The 10,796-nt window shown below is 43.1% G+C and overlaps 1 protein-coding gene across 2 annotated transcripts in view; it reads left to right on the top strand.

Moving 5' to 3' along the window:
- Positions 1 to 10,796, top strand: part of rarga (retinoic acid receptor gamma a) — a 39,930-nt gene that overhangs the window by 1,102 nt on the left and 28,032 nt on the right. Inside the window, exon 3 of one of the 2 annotated variants that reach the window (XM_020617874.1) lies at positions 4,113 to 4,166. The exons of the other annotated variant lie outside the window; for it this stretch is intronic. The gene's annotated coding sequence lies outside the window, so the exon portion shown is untranslated. The remainder of the gene's footprint in view (positions 1 to 4,112; positions 4,167 to 10,796) is intronic. 2 annotated transcript variants of the gene reach the window in all.

The following is a 10,796-nucleotide window of genomic DNA, read 5'->3' as shown; positions in this document are numbered from 1 at the left end:
TTCCCCCCTTTTCTCATTTAAAATTTTCTGAGCATTTTTTCTTTTTGCAGAATCACAGCATAAACAAAGTTTATGATAATCAGAGCATTCTGGCATTTTTAGCAAATGACTGTACTTTTTGGGGATTCAGTTAGACCACGCTTGCCAACAAAAGTGTGATTCAGTGAATGCAGTGAGAGAGAGAGAAGAGACACGGATGGGAGATGGGAAATGTTGAAAAATACGGAAATGTAAAAATGAGGAAGGAAAGAGAAATAGAGCTCAGTGAAGAATTCGAGAGGCAGGAACAGAGCGTGAAGGAGGGAGAGGTGGAGCAGAGAGAGGGAGGGCTGGGGTAATATTTTTTGACAGGTGGGTTCAAGATGGGTTCATGGTGACATCATGGCTGATTTTTGAGGAAAGTATAGACAGGAGAGCCATCCACCTTTCATTGGACACACATGTTTGGGAACAACCAGAGCACTCATGTGCTGGCACACACACGGGTAGCCTCTGAATGCACCCCGAACTATGCTCAAAAACACACATGCTCTCTTTTTATTTTCTTTCTCCCCCTCTCCTTTTCTGTTTCCCTTCATTTCTTTTACAGTAAAAAAAAAGGTTCTGGCTCTCTCTCTGTTCCAAGCTTCATGCTCATTTGTTTTTGTTAGAGGAGTACAGAGTGGTATATACCCTGCGGCCCCTAACACATAGACTTCTCCTTTGCCATGAGTAACTTATTTTCCTGTGAGCAATATTCCTCCGTGTATGTTTTTATTTCAAGACGGTTGGAGTCTAAATGAGCGCTCATTGCCAGGCAGGATGAATGAACTCCTTCATTTCACAGGATGTGTGTTTCAGTCTGTAACCAAGAAAGTGTGAGCAAGTGTATATTTGTGTGTTGTGTGTGTGCACATCCTGCGTGCCATGCCTGTCTTGGTGAGGCACCAAACTTCACATGACATCCATTTGAATGTTGGGAAACAGTGATCTCATTACAGGCATCTTGTTACTGATTAAAACTTGCCGCCAGGTCCCTGCGCCCCTTCTCACCTCTCCACCACCACCACTCCACGTGCACCACCCCACCCACCCACACACACACACACACCCACCCTTCTTGTACAATCTGCCCCTCTCTTCATCTCACCCTCCCTCTTTTTATTTCACACCCCTTCCTCTCACATTCCCTGTACCAGTGGCCCACTTTGCTTTTCCCCACCCTCACTCCATCTCTCTTTAACCCCTCTAACCTCACTTCCTCCCTCTTTTACTCCCTCCATCATCCCCACTTTCCTCTCTCCTTTCTGCCATTGCTCCTTTTTCCCAGCCAGTGAGCCCCAGGCGTCCTCTCAGTAGCTCTGTGAATGCAAATAGTAGAATCTAAAATGGAAACATACGACTGAGTGTGATGTTTTCCATGAATATTTCATATCTTCATCAACACACCCAGGAGAAGCTGCAAAGCTATGCACCCAACAATGTCTGTGTTTATGAAGATGACTACCTGTGAGGAATCGCCTCTCTGCATTTGACTTTTTGTCAGAGCACACTCTGTTAGGACTGATGCTGGGGCAGCGCTCTGTGATGTCACAGGCTAAAGTTAATGGTATGAGAATGGCAGGGGCCATAGGCCATGTTTCCAGTGGTGCCCAGAGAGAGAGAGAGCACCCTGATCTATCTTCATTATCCCCCACTCTGCAGCCTCCCAGACACAATGATCATAAATCTCTGCCTGGAGCACACTTCACTGACACTGAAACACAAACACTAGTAACCTTTGACCTTGTGCTGCTACTGCCCGCGCACACCACAAATGCAGACATGCATGCTGCATGGCTGCACATATGCAAATCCTACACACACACCCTGCTCAAGCTTGCTGTCATAATTTAATAAGCAGCACAGCACGCTCTGCGTATTGCCATACTCAGCCACCATCATGCACTTGACTGCACGTTCTGACCCAAACGCATGGTCTCGGTCAACCTGATGGCATCGCACTGACTTCACACTTCTGATCACTCAGAAGTCCAATTATAATATTACTAATATAGTGGTAGTTTATCCAGTGACCTCTGACTGTAACACATTCTTGTTTTTGTTTTGTACTTTAAGTAACATTTTGAATGCAGGACTTTTACTTGTAACAAGGTATTTTTAAATTGTGGTATTGCTGCTTTTACTTAAGTAAGCACTTTGGGTACTTCTTCCACCACTGTAGTACTGCTATGTAAACATTTAAGGCATTTCTATTGGCCTTGCTGGCCTCATTAGTGACACTTAAATCAAATGTAAACAAGATAAGGATCAGCTGAGGTGCTTTTTGCAGTATGGCTTAGATCTGTGCTTTCTGAATATAAGCTAACTGTGCCTCTCTCTGCTTATCAGTCCATTCCTCCTGATTATGTACTGGCAAATCCACATCAAAAATCTGTGAAAGAACATTTTAGTAGTCTACTATAGAGCATATGTGGCTGCAAAGGCCGTTGGAATGACAAAAATGAGGCTGAGAAGTTCTTCTTTTTTGTTGTTTAGCCTAGACACCTAGTGATGTATTTGAGAATAGGATCTCTGTCTCTCTCAGGCCAGTGACTGAGGTTTACAAACAAAATAAACAGCAGCTAAAGCAGGCCTTAAATGTACGGGTAGCCTGGAAGACTAAAACAAAAGTCTTGCATGCTGCATTAGTTTCAACTGTGACATCTGGAAGAAAGAAGCGATAGATGGTAAATTTGCCTGAAGGACACTGTTTTCAAAAGTATAGTGCATGTAGAATTTTTTTTTGAAAATTCTTGCTGCACTTACTTGATTTAGACATGAATTGGCCTAGATGTGGCTTATTTTGAGTGGGAAAGAAGCATGCATGTGTTTACACTGTTTTCTTTACAAAGTGCCCGTTGAGGTGCCAGTTGAGGTGTGCCCTCTCCTCCCAGTTCTGAGGTCTGATGTGCTTCTCATAACCAAAACAACTCAAGAAGCATTACATTCAGAGAAACAAGGCACACGCCCAGAACCGCAAACACACAAACACAGATCTGAAACATATGATCTCATACAGAGAGAGGGGCACCCTCAGGGCACACCCACATCTGTCGCTGCTGTTGCTGCACAGCTCTGCCATCTCACAATGAACTTCCTTGTAGCTCATGTGCCACCATTAGTTTAGTTTTAGGAAGTAAACTGACTTAGGTTCAGAAACCTGCAGATGTTTTTCAGATAATCTCGACTTAAAAAGATCCCTAACCGTATCATGTTTTACATGATGTTGACAGATGTTGTGTGTGCCAAAGAAATCTTAGCTTTGCATGCCAACTTCTGGTTTGTATTTATTCAAAATAAATACAGACTGTTTTAGATATTCGATCAGCTATTGTTGTATCCAGTACTTCTTTAGTTTTAACATATCATCCTGTCAGGAGTAGTAGCATTAGTAAATGTGATTTGTTATCACTGCTCTGGGAAGATTGTCAGAAACAGTTCAAACACAAACATGAGTTACCTGAAAACAGCACCTACAGTACATGCCGGTAGTGAGCAGACTGTCCGCGGAAAAGCCCGTCCCATTCTGATCATTCATGAAATGATCACACCAGGAACAAGAGAGTAAAAACTTAGATGTTCCTGGAAGATTTAACCAGTTAAATCAAAAATGACTTTTAAACCTTCTCGACTATTAAACTGTGATATTGTTGGTGAAGCATGAATAGTCTGAGATCACCACATGGCTCTGCCTTTGGACATCCACAAACAGTTTGTAGGTACTTTGACTGCTTAGCCAAGAGGATGAAGGAGAGAAAAAGAATTCACCCGAGAGAGAATTAAAAACAGAAACTTTAGCTCTTTGGGCATTTCATTTCCCTCCAGGCACTTTGTGGCTTTGTGGAAATAAAAAAAGTGCCGTATATTTGAAGTGTTTGGTCACATGACAAGGGGAGGCTTTATGAATTAGAGACTATAATTGTTTCTTAGTGAGCGTCTTTGGGGAGTGAAGGAGTGATTTTAAGAGGTAGAGACAGAAAGAGGAGGAGAGTGCAAGAGAGGGAGAGAGAGAGCGGCTCTGCTATTCTGTCTTTGCTGTCAGAAGGACTCTGATGAACGTACCAACATCTTTTCTCCTTTTCCATGGCTAGGACGGTTCACTCAGCTACTTAATCTGCCTGGCTACCTCATCAACACTAGAACTGGTGAGTAATTTACACATGAAACTTTAACAATCAGCAACTTTAGTCATTATTTCCCTTTTTCTCATTCACTCTCTGTTAGTAGGGAGAAAGAGAGAGACTACATTTTTTGGGAATGGGTCGACAGTGTTAATTGAAGACAGAGGCTGAGTGTGCAAGACACTTGAGAGGCTGCGATACAATTAATCATTGTTTTCCTGAAACCTCACCAGATTTTCATGTGGAAACACTAAAATGTCCTGACACATGTTGGTTCGCATGCAGCGTTTCAGTGTGCTTGTTTTTCTCTGCCTTATAAATGTGAGTGTGACACGGAGTTTATATGAAAACGAACTTGAGCCGTGTCCGCGCGTCTGCATGTGCTTGTGTTCACATATTAGTGAGCATTTCAAGTGTTACCCAGTGCCTGTGGAGCGCTTTATTATTAGCATATGTGTGCGTTAGTGTGCATGTGTTCACCAGTCCTTGACCTGTTTTTTTTTTATTTTTTATAACCAACATATGAACACTTGGAAAAGAGAAATGTTGTTTTCCATCTTTCAAACAGCAGAGGAGTGAGGTGTGTCTGCAGCTCTCGTCTGAGTTTATGTGTAAGTTTATTCATGGTGTTCCCATAGTTAGCAGCATGTCAGTGAAGATTGTTTGTTGATGCTGGCATAAGTGCTAGGTTAACAGGTTCCACTTGTTACGGCTGTGTGTAACACAGTGTATTTAATGGTGAGTAATTTGGAGAGCAGATAAACATCAGGTTCCTGATGTCAGAGTGGAGCTTTCCACAGCGCTGCAGCTGGACTCCCTTGGCTGTGCACCTGCTGTCCACTGCTTATTTCCCCTAGTGGACCTGACGTAAGTGTGAGTGACAGTTTGATTGAAGTGAATTGGGAAAAAAACAAAAACCCACCCATGTGGCTGAGTGAGGGCTGCCTGCTGTGTAGCCCTCTGCTGTCATCTGGTCTGTCAGTGTGACACAGAGTCTCAGCTCTGAGGCAGACAGACATCTCGGGGATCTCTCCCTCCAGAGCAGCAGCCCAGGGTGTTAAATCAGTACAGGTTGTCTATACAGCGCTGCTTTACCTTCACAGCATTTAGTCAGAGCATTTAGCTTGTTTTCAATGAGAGTTTGGAATCAGTTATTTGTGCTAACTGCTACATAACATTTATACTCCAGATGAGTGTCTGTTGTTACTCTTGGTTTTGTGATCATGAGTGTGTTACACTCATCAGCCTCATCAGAAACAGCCTCCCTTTTTTTGTTTACACATCAAGCAACATAACCTTATCATTCTTGCATGCTCTCTGTCAGTACAGATTTCTCAGTCACACATTATATGTCTTAAATGTAGACACATGGTATAGACTATAGCTTGCATGCTCTCTGTCAGTACAGATCAGCTATAATGTAGAGGTAAACTACACCGTGCGTTCATAGAATTAACTATTTTATTATTCCAACAGCTCATTTTTTCTTGTATTGATATATACTGATTAGTGCTAATTTTTCAGTCACACATTATATGGCTTAAATGTAGACACATGGTATAGACTAAAAAGTTCATTATTAAAACAGGAGAAACAGGTAATAATGACTTAAAAAAACATTATTTAATTTGTTAGACACATTCTTCCAGTAAATCCATCAACATTTAAAAGTGTCCAGATCTTAGTACAGAGTATGCTTTTTAACTTGATAACTTTATAAAGTTTGACAGACCTGGTGCTTTGTGTGGTAATAGTTCTCAGGTAAAACGTCTCGAACAACAGCTGACGCATAAAAGCTTCTGTATTGCAAAATCAAACAACAGCCCTCTTTTGTCGTATGACTTTGAGCAGTAAATCTGGGAGTTGTTGATACCTGTCTTTTTCTGGAATTTCTATAGCAATTAAGGCCAAGTGGTAGGGAGGGGTCAGACAGGTGGTTTTAGGAGAACTGAGGGGCTCTCCACTACCACACTATAATAAACATGGAAACTATCTGCACACCATTTCCGATGTCTATTTTTGCAGGTGTACATTTTCAGCCTGCCTCCAAGCTGTCATTAAAAGATCTTTTGGCACAAAGTGAAACTAAAGTTAATGTGTGTGTCGTTTTGCATGCGTGTATGTGTATGTTCAGGCTTGCTTGTGTCTTGAGTGTTGTTTTGGCTCCCGAGGCTAAAAGTGTTGGTGGTGAAACCCATCCATTATACTGTAGATCTCTTAATACACAGAAGGGACTGTTTTCTCTTTGAGTTGTCAAAGGGAAACACCTTCATAGATGTTTGTGTGACTCCTCAGCGGTTCCACTTTCAGTATTTGCTGCACAAGATGAATTAGTCACACCAGCTTTACCTTAAAAATCTAGAAGAATAGCTGCCCCACTCTTGCCATTTTGAACTTTGTTGCCTTGCTTTATTTCCTGTGTCTCTGGCTTTGTCTTTATTTCTCCAAAGTTCTTACCATCATCTGTCTTTGACTTTTCCTGCTGTGGTGTGTGTTCTCCTTTTGCTTGACCCACTGCTGGAGTCTTCATGTTGAGTACTCCGAAGAGCTCTTCCACATCATGGAAACAACAAGCTGTCAGGATGACTTCATCACGTCACAAAGTGTTTTATTTCTCATTGTGAGTTCTCGCTCTTTCCATACCTCTCTCCACCACCATAAGTCAGCACAGCTTATGGTTAAACAAAGAAACGAGAGAGAGAGAGAGAGAGAGAGAGAGAGACAGGACAAAAAAAGGTTTAAGAATTAATGTTTAATAATTCATAGACATAAAACAGAGAATGTGTAAGTACGCGTTCCAGTGGCACTCCCAAAAAACAATACGTCTTTAAAGTGACATATGATTACACAGGGGTGCTACTTTGCATTGTTACTGTAAACAAGTGTGTGTCTGCATGCTGACAAGAGTGGGCAGATGTCAAGCAAGTTTGAGGTGATGGAATGCAGGTTTGTTTGGAGACACTGGACCGTCTGTCACTAGGTGTCTCTCTCCGAACCATTAGCCAGCCACTTGTTGAAAGACTGGGAGCTGTCAGCTTTGTGTCAGATAATAGCATTGAGGGTATTGTTTCCACTGCCAAAATACTGTTGACGCCAACAGCAGGATTGAATAACGCTCACATGATCTCGTTTCAATATGAGAGTTTTTATTTTTAATTGTTCTGTGACACTTCATTTCTGATGGGTCAGCACATTAAGCAGCAGTGATGACACTAAATAGGGATTTTGCTCTGAGCAGTTGGAAAGCCAGTCTGTGAACTCGGTTAGGATCCATGGACTGTAAAATTATTGTTTTACTGCTGTGATAGTATGACTTCATCCACAACCCAACATTTAAACATAAGTCTGTGCTCCAGGTCATTTCCTTTACAAAGTTACTGAGGATAAATCACTTTGTGATGTTGACAGTTGGGAGACATGCGCAGCTATCTGTCAAAAACTGAGCAGGAGTGGGCAAGTCGGAGGTGGAAAACGACTGGGAGGACTCGGTGACTGTGCCAAGCTTTTCCTGCAGGACATATGGTACAGTTCATTTATCTTTGGGCAGTGAATTTCTAATTTGCTCCTTCCATTAAAGATTTTGACTTGTTGCTCCGCTCTGTCTGATTGAAACATTTTTATTTTACCATGCAGAAGATTTGTGAAACTTGCCTTCTCCGGAGTTCAAGAAACTCAACAAAAAGCGGTGAACTCACTCACAGTCTCCCAGAACTGAAATGAAAGGAAGTCTCTGCAAAAGTTGGTGTGCAAAGAGAAGATTCGTGAAAACGTCTTCAAAGGCAAATATCCACAAAGACAAACATGCAATTATAACTCAATATAACATCACACACAGTTACTGTAATTTTTGCGTGTTTTCCTTGACTGGAATAAGAACCGTCCTCCAGTAAACAAACTGGGGCTGCCGTGGCACCCAGAATCCTTCTCATATACGCCAAATAATCACCTGTGGTTTCTGCTGCTGACTAAAAAACCCACTGCCTTTCTTGGTTGTGTGGTGCAGAGCTTCCTGAGATGCCGTGATTTATTTGTTATGTTTGACTGAAGTCCTTATTGCCTGAGGAGCCTCTCTCCATCACAACGGTTAAGTCACAATTGTTGTTTTGCTCACTGAGGATTTGATACCCTTTATATGACAGACATTCAGTCTGTGGGAACGCTTCTCTCTCTCTCTGTTTTACTCCCACTCAATCATGTTTTGTCTTTTTGTTGCCGTCCGGATTCATCATCAGACAAGGGAATCTCATTCTGCCTAAGTGTGCCGTATCTTGTCTTACCTGTTTTCATCTGGCCATTGCTTTCATTTCAGTTGCATCTTGTTCAATTAAAATCATCAATCATCATTTATCTCAAGTGAGACCAATGAGTTTGCTTTAATACAATCATACTGGGAGATCTGACATACCACCATTTACAGAAACAAAATAAATGTTAAATAATAGCACAGCTCTTAGGAAAGTCCCAGCAGCAGCCATGAACCCACCCACAGCTGGCCCTGGTGCTTCTTGCCGGCCTGGCCGCCTGCTGCCTCCTGTGTGCCCCCTAGGCTCAGGGGAAGTTGGGAGCCCTTTCATGCCCATTTGGCCCTGGCTAACAGGGGAATGAGGTCACTCCAAATTCCCCCTATACCCTTATTGCCCCGATGAGCAGATGAAGTGATTGTACCACAGGATCCAACATAAAACATAAATGGCTCTGTCAAAAGCTGATGTGACTCATTAAAAAGCACTGGCGCCAACTTGTCTGTTAATTCATTAATGTGTTTGGGGAGAGTAAAGTTACTGGCTTTTATTTTAAAAGGCTGTCTTTCTTTGTGTTCTTTAGCTGTTTCTTTGTTTTTGTGAATACAGTGGCGCAGTGCTTAGAGAGCATTTCCCACTTTGCCAGGGTATCCTGACAAAGCTTGATTTTTGGGTGAATGTACTATTGTTTCCTCCAGTAGGAATACAAAAGTCACATGAGTACAGTCCTGCTCTCTCTGCCATGATTCTTCTTTTGGCTCACACATCTTCCTTTTTCTCTTTATCCTTCTCTCTTCTCCCATAACTTTCAGACAGATTGTACAGCTTTCATGGGGCCTGGTTTGAGTTCATGAGGCAGATACCCAAACGGGCCAGACGCTGGCCAAGTACATACTCATAATCCACATGTGTACACACACATTGAGAGCCTGTGTGTTGCTGGCAGATGTATTTTTCCAGTCTTTACCTCTTCTCCCATTAGGCTCACTGTAAAATCTTTAGTGATATTTTTGTGTGCTAGCCCCACAGTGGAACCGCTGCAAAGGGTCGTGTACAAGTTGTATAAGCAAGTAGAGGGATGGAGATTGGGTGCGGGTGGGGGGAGGTGGTGGAGAGGAATGGGCAAAAGGACATGTGGAGTGGGTCAGAAAAGGGGAAAAATGTAAAGATAGCGTGGAAGGGGAAATGGGAATTGCAAGAAAGAAGAAGTACATAAAAAAAGAAGGAAAGAAAGAGAAAGATGGCAGCATGGCTGTGTTGGCAGGATGGGGGTTGGTGCCTATCAGCGGCTGCTCCTTCCTGAAACGTGGCTCCCCAAGCCTGCCTGGGCTCTGGATACACATGTGGAACAGTTTACTGTAATGGAACTCTAAATTAGTGGTTGTTTGAAGCTGCCTGCAGCAGTAGGGTGTAATTAACTGGCTCTGTTGAAAGAGAAAGAGCCAGAAAGAGAGGCAGGGAGGGAGCCAGAGCAAAAAGCAAGCGGTGAGAGGTGTGCGTGCGTATGTGTGTCAGTGGGTGCTCTCACACGTGTGGAGTTTTTTCTCAGTGCTTGATTGCATGTGTATGCATTTTAGGAAAGCTCTTTCTCGTTTTCCTGGGCACAGTGCCACCTCTTAGTGCCCCCCAGTGCCCAGATCCTGTCGCTGTCCCTCTGTGATTTTCCCTCAGTTCAGCAGTTCAGTATTAGACACCCCCCCACCCCCTTTGTTTGTATCAAATTCATTACCAAGATTTTTTCCTTTGTCTCTCCTCTGTCTTTTCTCCCAGATTCACAGGCCACAGCAGTTCCAAATTCCTTGGCTCTGCTCTTTTTCAAAGACACACACAAAAAAACAAGCTGATCACACCACCCACTCATGAAATCATACTAGGGAAGCAAAAGGCAAAAAGAAAATTGGAGGCTTTACTGGGATTTTTCCCTCACTTACATTAACAGTCAGAAGTGGGGGCATAACTGGAGCCTTGTCCACACTTGAGCCGGACTTGTCTGTGCCTACTGTGTGGAGTCAGAGTGATGAGCGTGCTGCGGGAGGTTAGAGCCAAAATGACTCTGTGGGACGGGAGCCTTACCTCAAGAGAAGATAGTTGGAAGTGACAGCAGCAGTTAGCAATCAGTGGATCTCATTTTCCTTACCCCCTACCCCCATCAGCACTGCTGCCTCCATTCTTTTGCTCTGGACCCCATGTCTGGGCCTCTGGTCCTGGGGGAAAGAGGCAGAGAGGCAGGCTGCTGTGCTAGGCTGGCAGCATGAACAGTGGAGCTCTTTATAGTAGTTCTGGTGATTTAAATCATATGGCATAGCCTGGAATCACTGTAGAAGTCTGGAAGCTCTTCAGAATTGCAGGAACAAGAGCTCTCTCTCTTTTTTTCTCTCTCATTCCCCTCCCTCCCTCCCTCCCTCCCGCTCTT

This window comes from Monopterus albus, unplaced genomic scaffold, assembly GCF_001952655.1.
Source record: "Monopterus albus unplaced genomic scaffold, M_albus_1.0 scaffold6.1, whole genome shotgun sequence".
In the NCBI taxonomy this organism is placed as follows: domain Eukaryota; kingdom Metazoa; phylum Chordata; class Actinopteri; order Synbranchiformes; family Synbranchidae; genus Monopterus; species Monopterus albus.
Note: the sequence above shows the minus strand (reverse complement) of the source record. Positions and strands in the feature narration are given on the sequence as shown.